We start from the raw sequence: 11,452 nt of genomic DNA, 5'->3' as shown, positions 1-11,452 counted from the left end.
TAGTGCATTTCTAATTTTCTATCAAATTCACTGCTACCTGCAGGTGCTTCTAATTCTGATCTCCTATCACATTCTCCATTGTAAAATCAGATATATTTTTCTATTTTAATTAAACTTTATTATGTAATATATGCTTAAAATGGAAAAATTAGAAAATACAAAATCAAAATGTCCCTGAAATCCTCACCCAGAGCTAGTCATGATGAATATTTTAGTGAACATAATGCAAGTCTTTTCCTTTTGTGTACAACAGTATATGCTAGCATTATTTTCAAAAATTTGGATCATATTACATATTCCATTTGAAACATCAATAAACATACAACTACAGCATCACTTTTAGTAATGCCTTTTTGTTTCGCTATAACTATTCTTATGATTTTTTTAAAAAATGTTGTACACTGGCAGCCCACGTCTCAGAGCCCACAACTGCATCTGGTGTTTCCCGCACATAATTTTAAAACTTGACAAATTACCTTACAAAAATTGGGCTTCCCAGTATCTTTCGATGAATCAAAAACTCTAGCGACATCACCAGGTAGCAATCACCCACTAGAGCTGCCTGCACAGTTTGCCTCACCTCCTACTTGCCACCATCTCTTTCGTCCCACACCCAGCCTACTTAACTAATTTCAATTACCTTTCATTTGACTCATTGCCTTTGATTAAATAATTCTCTGTTTTGAACAATTTTTCACTATTACAAAAGCCTTATGATGAATAGCCATTTGTATACCTTTATCTTTGTACGTTCTTCTGATTTGTTTTTCTCCTTACAATAAGTTCTTAGGAGTGTAATTGCAGGTTCAAACAGTATTTTAAGTGTTTTGATTCATAAGATTTCTATCCAAATGCTTTTATATTTGTATGTTCCTCCCATCAGAGCCTGTGAGCATTTATTGGCACCTGCTAGCCCTCCTCCCTCTTGTCCATGTGAGCTGTGCTAATTCAACTTATGTTTTATTGATCTAGAAAAAAATGTTTTAAATGATAATACTCATTGTTGGCAAGTGTGTGGCAGAGACAGAATATACTGCACTTGCATAAGTCAGTACTTCTCTGGCAGATTGCCTGCATTATAAGTACTTACATGTCTCACCTCTTTTAGATTATATTTTCTAAAACATTGGTAGGGGTAGAATTTTCAGCCCATTCGTTTTTTATTAATAATAATACAAAACTACCCCACAGATTTTGTGTCTGCACTTCTGTTTCATTAATCTTTTCATGTAACTGAGAAAAGTTAATGAAAAAGAATAAACTAAGCATATTTTGCCATTTAATCCCTTAACTTAATCATATTGTGAACGAAAATGTCATCAAAAACCTCTTCAACTGTTTACGTAAAAAATCCAGTTTACACATTTTTGTCCTTCGAGGGAATAATTACTAATTAAGTGGGTCATGCTGATTTCTACATATCCTAAGCTATTAAAATAGCTTGGCAATGGGAGAGAAGCTACTGAAGGAAAAGGGTTGTAACCATTAGATTCTGACATTTTAATATAATTTATGGGAAGCCCCATAATTAAGCCTAATTCTGAATTGTCGCTTCTTTTTTTTTTTCAATTTTTATTGTAGATTCGGGGGTACATGTGTACATTTGCTACGTGGGTAAATTGCACATTGCAAAGATTTGGTGTGCAAGTTATTTCATCATCCACCTACTGGGCATAGTACCCAATAATAGACAGTTTTTCAACCCTCAACCTCCTACCACCCTCCCCTGTCAAAGAGGTCCCAGTGTCCATTGTTGCCATGTATATTCAATGTTAAGCTCCCACTTATAAGTGAGAACATGTGATATTTGGTTTTCTGTTTCTACATTAATTCCCTTGAGTTAATAGTCTCCAGCTGCATCCATGTTGCTGCAAAGAACATAATTTCATCCTTTTAATGGCTGCATAGTATTCCATTGTGTATACGTACCATATTTTCTTTATCCAGTCTGCTGTTGATGGGCACCTATATTGATTCTATTATGAATAGGGGTGTGATAAACATGCAAGTTCATGTGACTTTCTGGTAGAATAATTTGTTTTCTTTTTAATATATACCCAGTAATGGGTTTGCTGGGACAAATGGTAGTTCTGTTTTTTCTTTGAGAAATTTCCAAACTGCTTTCCACAGTGGCTGAACTAATTTACATCTTCACTAACAGTGTATAAGGATTCCCTTTTTTCTGGAATCTCGCCAGCATCTGTTGCTTTTTTTAATAATAACAATTCTGACTGGTGTGAAGTGGTATCTCATGGTGGTTTTGATTGCATTTCTTTCATGATTAGGGATGTTGAGCTTTTTTTTTTTTTTTTTTTTTTTTTTTGAAATGGAGTCTTGCTCTGTCACAGGCTAGAGTGCAGTGGTGCAATCTCAGCTCACTGCAAACTCCACCTCTCAGGTTCAAGCGATTCTCCTGCCTCAGCCTCCTGAGTAGCTGGGACTACAGGTGTGCACCACCATGCCCAGCTAATTTTTTGTATTTTTAGTAGAGACAGGGTTTCACCATGTTGGACAGGCTGGTCTCAATCTCTTGACCTCATGATCTTCCCACCTCAGCCTCCCAAAGTGCTGGGATTACAAGCGTGAGCCACTGTGCCAGGCCTGAGCCACCACGCCCGGTCGAGCATTTTTTTATATGCTTGTTGGCCACATGTGTGTCTTCTTTTGAGAATTGTCTGTTCATATTCTTTGCCCATTTTTTAATGGGTTGTTTGGGGTTTTGGGCTTTTTGATTTGTTTAGATTTCTTACAGATTCTGCATATTAGAACTTGTCAGATGCAGAATTTGCAAATATTTTCTCCCATTCTGTAGGTTGTCTGTTTACTCTGTTGTTAATTTCCCTTGCTGCACAGCATGCTTTAGTTTTAGGTTTCATTTGTCTATTTTTGTTTTTGTTGGCAATTGCTTTTGAAGACTTCTTGTCATGAAATATTTTCCAAGACCTGTGTCCAAAATGGTGTTTCCTAGGTTGTCTTCTAGGGCTTTTATAGTTTTAGGTCTTTGATTTAAGCCTTTAACCCACTACTAGCTGATTTTTATATATGGTGAGAGGAAGGGACCCAGTTTCAATCTTCTGCATATGTCTAGGCAGTCATCTCAGAACTATTTATTGAATAGCAAGTTATTTCCCCACTGCTTGTTATTATGAACTTTCTCAAAGATCAGATGGTTGTAGGTATGTGGCTTTATTTCTGGGTCCTCTAACCTGTTCCATTGGTCTATGTGTCTGTTTTTGTACCAATACCATGCTGTTTTAGTTACTGTAGCCTTGTAGTCTAGTTTGAGGTGGGGTAGTGTGATTCCTCTGGTGGTGTTCTGTTTGGTTAGATTACTTTGGCTACTTGGGCTCTTTTTTGGTTTGATGTGAATTTTAGAATACTTTTTTCTGATTCTGTGAAAAAGGACATTGGTAGTTTTTTAGGAATAGTATTGAATTTGTAAATTGCTTTGGGCAGTATGGCCTTATAACAATATTGATTCTTCCTATCCATGAGCATGAAATGCTTTTCCATTTGTTTGTGTCATCTCTGCTTTCTTTCAGCAGTGTCTTATAATTCGTGCCATGGAGATCTTTCATCTCCCTATTTAGCTCTATTCCCAGATATTTTATTCTTTTTGTGGCCACTAAATTGTCACTTCTGAGGGACTAGGAGCCCAGAGAATTTTTAAGTGTTTAATTTCACTTCTCATACTCATATAGACTGATAGATGGTGCTCAGTATATATTTGCTGAATCTAGTAAATTAGATTAGAAACTAGTTCTCTTAAAAGGGAAAACTTTTCTTGTATTTTACCCAAATTTCCCCTCAATGACATTTGCGTCTATACCTGCTAATGTGTCCAATCAATTCAGAATTGTCATTATTCAAGAAAAGACCTCGGTTTAGTACTGTCAAAAGAAAAGATGTGTTTGAGATAATGTTCTTTTAGTTTTAAGAAAATTAAAGTTGTTAATAATTAATGTGTTCAAATCATTTTATCATATATATGTGTATATGATATGATAGTATATAGTGTATATATATACATTATCACTTAGGATATATAGCTGTAGTATATTGTTAGCTTTGTAAGACAGGGCTACTTGTAAGAAATTGTGAGAATTAAAAAACAAATGGCTCAAAATATCATACACATATGAAAATTCCTAAAGGGAGAAAACTCTCCATTGGCAAAATATGTCTTGGGGAAATTATGTTTTTTTCTTCCCCTATAAAATCTTTGAAGCCATGGCAAATTCCAAACAACAGGTGAGAAAACTAAAAAGGGTAGCCACTTTACTACCGTAAGAAGATATTGATGAAAGGTAGTAATGTCAGCGTGTACTTCAACATTATCAGCAAGGAAACTTTTTTCCCAATAAATAATAGAAATAGAGATGAGCGAGGGTTATGTTATAAATCATATTTTGAATTGTGAATTTTTCCAGGTGACTGGACTGAAGGGTAGAAGATGCTAAGCCATTTGCCGTTTAATCCACTTCATTTAAAGGATCACTAGCTATATTTAATGACATCCAAAAATAAACCCTTCAGATGCTGAAATACTAGGCTGGGAAGGCAGGCAGGGGAAGCAGGAAGGTTATTCAGGCTTTATTTCATTTTATTGAAGGGCAAAGGCAGCTTCTCATTCATAATAAGAAACTGACCTCAAACTGACAGAAGGTACAAAAAAAAAAAAAAAAACTATACCAGGTCTGTGGAACTAGAGTCGACAATTGATATCTATCCACAATAGCAGCAAATTATTTCCTTCTACAGAAATTCAAGACAGAATCCCCACCTCCAGTGAAGCTGGAAATCGTGATGGTTATTAATCTAACTAATGTGAAATTGTATATAGCAAAGTACAAGCAGGGCAAGTACTTGATTTCAAACAGTTTTTAGTGATTGCATAGTACACACTTCAAAGGACTGAGACTCAATAGTACTTATTTCGTTGAACACTTTCAACACCTACTGTAATTGGGCCTTTTTATTCAACAGTGGCTCAAGCACATTAACATCGTCAAACTGCATAAAAACGTTAAGTTCTGAAACTTTCTCCTTGTATTTTTTATCTTGAATTTGCACATGATTACCTTTTTTTTTTCTTTTTGATTTCGGGTACGAAAATATCCACATAGATATACCTGGCAAAAAGCGATCTTTAGTAATTAGGTAGCTACACAGCTGGATGGTTTAGCTAGAATCAGTATACGGTATTTTTAAAACAATTTTTTAATGAGATATGGCTGTCTCTCTTACAACATTCTGAATATCTCCTATTGCATTTTCTCCTTCCTAGAGCCCCTGTATTATATCCACTGAAATCTCTGGCTTACTCACATGGAATGCATTCAGCCATATTGAAGTGGTAGCTGAATGTCAGAATCAGTAATTATCAGTGGGACACAAAATGGAAACATGACCTGCCAAAGGACATCATATTGTATCACCTATAGTACTTTGTCAAGGTGCAAATATAGAGGATCCTCACTGGAGGTTTGGCATTGATCCCCCCAGCAAGGGTGGATGGGAGAGAACAGCACATCTTGCAGGTTGAAAATTAATTCCACAGTGAATATGTTTCAATCCTTAGAAGTGTTGGTATCAAAAAAAAGTTGAGAACTACTCTTCTAAACCCCACCCAACCACCCAGAGATATACTTACAGCTTTGTTTCTCTTCAAGCACCTGGCATATAAGTGCTTAGAAAATACTGTTAAATAAACAAGTAAGTCAATGCATAAATAATTGAAGTTTTTCATATAATCTGAAAGTTTAAACATTTGCTTTACAGTCTAAAATTCTTGAAGTCATCATCGTGGAACAGATGATTTCACAATAAACACTGATCCTAAACAAAATAACATGAGCTCTCCATCAGTGAAATAGTAAAATGAACATTAATTATTCAAAGTCTCAACTAAATGAGGACTCAATTTATTCAAACATCCTATCCTTGTTCCCCCAATAGCCATATCTCCCCTTTCCAAGAGGCCGCATTTGTGTACCTTCTCAAGCCACCGTTTCTTTGATAGACCCATACTTGCTCTGGAAAAATCAGGAGCTTCAAGAAGGGTGAAAAGGATAACAATCTTTCTACTATCCATGCTCCCTCTAACAGCCAACAGTTCCATTCATTTCCTCTGCTCTAATTTCAGACTTTAGTTAAACTGATCAGTGAGAAGTCAGCATGAGTAAAGGAACAAGTAGTTCCCCATGTCTGAGACAGCTAGCTGATTCCCAAACTTGGTGCCTCTCCCTTCCATAATATAAGTGGTTATTGAGAAGTGATTGTCAGCTAGGGTCTACATTTCCTGACTTTTCTTGCATTTAAGAATGGTCGATGTGACTAGTTCTTGCCGGTGGACTATCAACAGAAGTGAGATGTGTTGCTCCCGTGCTAATACAATTTAAACAGAAGAGCCTTCTCACCCCCACTTTCCTCTTTCGCCAGCTGGATACCAGGGAGACAAAGTCTTAGAGGACGACAGAACCACAAAGTGGAAGAAACATGGATCCTTGAATCACTACATGGTGTAGAAGACTGGCACTCACCAGTCAGGAACATTATCACTGGTCTTTTACATGAATAAGAAATAAATTTATGCTCTGTTAAGTCACTGAAATTTGAGGATGTATTTATGACAGTAGCAATGATTATACCAATGAGTACATTTCTCCACCTATTATACTTTATGCTCCAGTAATAACAACCTATGTGCAATTTCCCAGCTCCACCAGATAGTTTCATGCCTTCATGTGTCTGCACATGCTGACCCTTCATAATTCTTAATTTTCTCTACCTATTTTCTCTCCTTTCTGGCTCTTTTTCCTTCACTGACTCTTACTAATGCTTAAAAACCCAGCTCCTAAGCTTCTGTGAAGCATTACTCTGCCAACAGTCTCCATTCCTGCCATGTACTTTCCTAGTTTGTACATAATTCCACTTTTGCATATGTCACAATATTTTAGGATTCTCAGTTTATAAATATGTCAACCTTACAACACACACATTTGTCATATTTCTACTCTCTAAAGCTTCTAACAGAGTCGTGATACATAAAAGATGATTTACGACTGTATGTTCCTATCTCATTAGGATTTTGTTTATTTTAAATTAATCTGATCCATGGAGGATTAGAAACTAAGAGTCTGTTAACCATTGGAAGATGGTGACAGCAATGAAAGAGAGGAATCCTGGTGTGTGCTGCTAATTGCTCTAGAATAACAGCAATGCAAGCTTGCAAATAAAGCAAGGAAAACACGTGTACTTCTATAGGTTAATATTTTGGCAGAAGTTCAAAGGAAACAGAGATCCTGATGTAGGGAACAAGGCCCAATTTTAAGTTTCAACACTTCAATGTAAGACCTTTGGTTCAACATATGGCTCAACATAAGACCTTTATTGCAGGTAGTATTTATATTTTAATATAAATGAATTTTGTTTTAAAGGACATGGTCTATTGTTTTTCAGAAATTTGGGAAGATTAAATGAGTTAATATTCATAAAACCACCTAGAATAGACTCTGGTACATAGAGTGTTGAATAAATGCACTTATTAATTGTATAAATGCACTTATAAAATAATGTTCATGACCAAAACTATAAGTATTTTTTAAACCGAATCTATGTGGTTTTATATCATAAGTGCTGACCCAGATTTTTCATCCTTTTTTTTTTCAATACTGTACTTTATGCCAAATATTCCTGTCTTGAGGCAGGCTTGGAGGCTGGTATGGTACATGGGAGTAGAAGACGAGATTCTGTGGGTAGAATCATAAGGCATTAAGAGGTGAGGGAGCTCATTTACAAACTTCTCTGGGCCTTTCATTTGGTGCAAATTTGAGACAGGTTGTTTTTCAACTTAGAAAAAGAATCACTCATTGAAATTTTCTTTTAAAATTATATTTTATTCTACCTACTAGTTTTACACTGGTCCCCGTAAAATGTACATTATAAAAAAATACAAAACCTCATTTGATAAGCCTATTACCTGATGTTCATGGCTGCCAACTTTATTCTATTGAATTCAAATTTGCCTGTGGCAGTGCTTTGTATCTAATTTGCGACTTTTACAAGGTGAACCTTGCATCATTTTCCTTTGCCTCTGCTTTCATTTATCTAAATGAAAACAGTTTCTCTTAATGCATAGGTTTGCTTGATAAGCCATTAATACCACAGATGGGCCTTGAAATGCTCATAAAAAGAAACATCAAAATAAATATTTATTGTTGTTCCACCCAGACACACAAACCTTGGATATCTTTAATATGGCTGGCTACTTGGTTTCTAGTTTAATAGAGCTTATTTACTTGATTTCATTTTCTCAAATAATTGCTCTTTCTCTGAGGGTTATTTGAGGGGAAGAGGTGGTTGAAGGAGTGGAATGAATATTGAAATATGTGAGATGGAGGCTGATGGTACATTTAAGTTGATTAGAAGAAGACTGAAATGAAACGAGGGCCAAGTGTTTTGTGTGTAAATGAATGAACTTGTACAGAATTTATCAAACTCAGAAAAATATCTGTTAAAGACAGCATTTCATAAACACAGCTTAGGGAAAAACAAACAGAGCTCTTTGCTTACTAAATTTCACAGAGAATAATTCTCAAAGTGAAAACAAATCATGAGGAGGCTTGTGGTATTTTATTTAGCTTCTATATCCTTTCTGATTGGTGCTCAGTATATTTTAAGTCATACTTATATTCCAAATGCCTCTATCCTGTGATGAGCAGTACTTGCTCAGCTTCAAAAATAATCTTTAAGAGCTATTTAAAACACAAATGTCATTAAACAAAGTGCAATAAAGTTTAAAATTCCTCTCTTGTTGGCAGAACCCTGTGAAAGGCGCTTAACTAGGCATATGGTCCCTGAGGGTCCAGAGCTCATGATCTGATGGAAAAAGACACAAGTCCTCATGTCAGGGACACAATGGAGGCAAGTCCGCCCTCTGTGGACATCAGGGAAGCCTTCGTGGATGATATGGCAATTGAATTGGGTTTAAAGAATGTAGGCATTTATAAGAATTAATGAGCAAAAAGAGGTATATGGAAAAGGATCTGGCAGAGGGAACAACATTAATATGAGCATTTCTCAGGTGTGACAGAGCGAGGAATATTACAGCTATTTCTATATTATTGAACATTTTTTAACATCCTATTCTTGCTATCATTTAAGGAAGTTATTTTTAGGAATTACATATTTTTCAGTATTAATTCTTTAGCTAAAGTTTTGTTTAGCCAAACCATTTTTTTAAATACATGTAAGTTTGAGGATGAAAACATGAAATATTCTCTAATGTCCCTTGTTTCAAAAAGAAACTTACTACCTCTATACATGCTTATTTGTATTTGTTACATAAATACTAATGAGGTATCTAATCAATTGTAAAATCTATAAAAGAAAAAGGAGCACAATTGGAAAATACCAGGTTTCTTTTTTTACAAATTGATCATAAAAACTAAGAAAACTTTTCTCTTTGGAAGCATTTTACTCGGACTTTTGTAATTAAGAGAGAACTTTAGGTGAGACAAGAATCTTTATTTAAGAGAATGATGTCTTTAAAGAAAGCTATTTGAAGAGACTGTACATAAAAGTAAATTTAATCTATTTAATTTTAGATTTAAGAAATCCCTGGTGCATCATTTGAGCCAAATGAAAACTTCCTCCTGCAGATTCCTCTAGATATTTCTCTGGAAATAACATCTCCTGGGAACCAAAAAAGATATGACTAATATTGGGGAAGCATATCTGTAATCTTTAGAGAATATGTAGTTTATATTTCCATGGGGTTTTCCTTTCTGATTATATAATATTTACTTGATAACAGAAGAAGTTTATTCTTTATTTCCTCATTTTTAATCCATTGATTTTTAGGAGTTATATGCATTTGGCCTTTATTCCAATTCCTTAAAAGTGATTATATGTTTCTCTTCTAATTAGAACTTCTTATATTGAAGGAGTAAATAATTTATATTTTATCAGAAGAGTTGAAGCTGCAGAGGATTCTAGTTTCCTAGGTGGAATACAGTGCTAGAAACAGCATTAATCTTGTACAAGCAGACTTCTACATTCTCATTTCTCTGACCATAAAAATGTTGGGTGAGTTCAAAAATGTACAGAAAATTATTTTATAATGAACTGTAATTGGCAGTGTGTTTAACACACTTCAGTAACCTTGCCATATATGTAGATATTGATTCCATAATTGAGTTGTGATCTCCTTGAGGGCAAGAACTACTGGTCTTATACCACCTCAAAAAACTGTTTTTTCCTCTAGAAAAAATCCATATTTCCAATTTTTGTATTTGTCAGCACATGCTGGTTACAGTCCATTTTTTAAACTTGAAAAACAACATTTAGAGCATTAGCATCATGTATTAGATGACTAATACATATATTTGCAAATTCACAAACATAGAACCTGTTTATTAAAAGAGAAGCTAAGATATCCCAGAAGAAAGGACCCTGCAGTGCCATGACAAATGTGTGTAGCAGTGATTCTCTAAGTCCTCCCCCAAAGGAAATTACAGCCATTTACTCAGGCAAACTTACACTAAGGAAAGGGGAATACCCTGTTGGATATGGGGCACCAGATAATGCTAACTCAGGCACCTAAAACACTATTATGGTCCCGCTGTTAAAGCAGAGATATATATGTGTCAAGTAGCAATTAGGGTTCTAGTTCATGTTTGCTTCATAGAGAGTCCTAGGATTCATCTTGTGATCATTTCCTCACTTTCCATATAAATAACTGTAATGGATATATAAGCATTGGTAGAGTCCTCACATTGGTATTTTGATAAATAAAATAAGAGTTATTATAGTAAGGTACAGCAAGTGGAAGCCTCTGAGACTACCTTTCTACTCTACCAACATAGTTAATCAAAAAAAATCATTACAACTCAGAAGAATGGCAGAGAGTAGTGCAAACTTCAAGGATTTAAAAGATACAGGGATTGCATTCCCCATAATATCACCATCTAATTCACCCATTTGGTTTTGAGAAAACTAGATATTTTATGGCAAATGACAGTGGACTACCATAAACCTAACCAAATAGTAACTTCAAACACAGCCTCAGGTACATGATATCTAGCTGCTGATATGGCAAAAGCCTTTTTCCATACCTGTTGGAAAAGAGAATTAGAAGTAGTTTGCATCTGTTTGGAATGGACAGCAGTGCAAATTCACAGTTTTGCCCTAGATATATGTTAATTACCGTGCTCTCTGTCATAATACAGTCCAAAGGGACTTATTTGATTTAATCAGCCTACAGAATATCACTTTGGTCCACTATATTAATGAATCATGTTAATCAGACCTAATAGGCCCAGCTCGATAGGTGTATAAGCAACCACACTGTTTTGCCACCTTTATAAAGAAGGTATCTTCTTTATAAAGTTCAACAAAGAAGCTCCGATCCTTTGGCTAGGTTCACAATCTGGTTGCCAACCATCTCACT

The sequence above is a fragment of the Papio anubis genome, chromosome 2 (genome assembly GCF_008728515.1).
Source record: "Papio anubis isolate 15944 chromosome 2, Panubis1.0, whole genome shotgun sequence".
Taxonomy (NCBI): Eukaryota; Metazoa; Chordata; class Mammalia; order Primates; family Cercopithecidae; genus Papio; species Papio anubis.
This window is presented reverse-complemented; position numbering follows the sequence as displayed.